This window comes from Bactrocera dorsalis, chromosome 3 (genome assembly GCF_023373825.1).
Source record: "Bactrocera dorsalis isolate Fly_Bdor chromosome 3, ASM2337382v1, whole genome shotgun sequence".
NCBI classification, from domain to species: Eukaryota; Metazoa; Arthropoda; class Insecta; order Diptera; family Tephritidae; genus Bactrocera; species Bactrocera dorsalis.
The window spans coordinates 36,311,016-36,311,881 of NC_064305.1; the positions used below are offsets into that span (position 1 = coordinate 36,311,016).

At 31.2% G+C, this 866-nt stretch overlaps 1 pseudogene; it reads left to right on the forward strand.

Moving 5' to 3' along the window:
* Positions 1-236: 236 nt before the first annotated feature.
* Positions 237-366, forward strand: LOC125777993 (small nucleolar RNA U3; annotated as a pseudogene).
* The last annotated feature ends 500 nt before the right edge of the window (positions 367-866 follow it).

An 866-nucleotide genomic window follows, 5' to 3' on the forward strand; every position in this document is an offset into this window, starting at 1 on the left:
TAATATTTTGCGAATTTACAAAAGTGTTCACTTTTCTGTTTACAATTTGCAAGCCATTTGACAGTTTTTCACTCTTGTTCTTCTCAACACGCAACTATGACGTATCATAATGGCGGTTGTCGTAATCTTGTATTCTATCATTCTTGAAGTTATAGTTCTTTTTCTTTCGTTTGCCTTTCTGCGAATTCTCAACTATTTTGTGTGACTTTTAATTGAAATACTCTGCGTTGGCCTTTCAGAATCACACAGAATCATTTCTGTGGTTTTTGAAATTGACCCACGAGGACGAGGTATATCGTTTTATCTGGGAGCGTGAGATTTAAGAAAATCGCTCGCTTACAAGGGATAAAACGACTTCTGAGTGGCGATTTTAATGAATAAATTCACAGAATCATTTCTGTGCTTTTGGAAATCAATACTAATAAATATTTTTTTCTTACTAATAGAAAATAAATTTATCACAGCAATATACATAAACATATACATAATATTGCTGTGATAAATTTAATTTCTATTAGTAAGCAAAAAATTAATAATAAATTTATTAAGACTATACTTCTCAGGGCATCACAGCAATGTTATGTATATGTATATACATATTATGCATATGTATTGCTGTGATAAATTTATTGCGAAAGCAAATGTTCTACAAAGTATGTATATTTCTATACTTAAACAAAATTATTAGAACCATTGTATGTTTCTTGCATTCATAACCAAATCATACTTAAGTCAGCGCAACCTAATTGTCAATGGTGGTGTTGGTGGTAAGCGCTTGGAAGGTCAAGATGCTAACACAGGTCCCAGGTTCGAATCCCGACAGAATAAATTTTTAATTTTTTGCTTTTAACATCGTATACTATAAA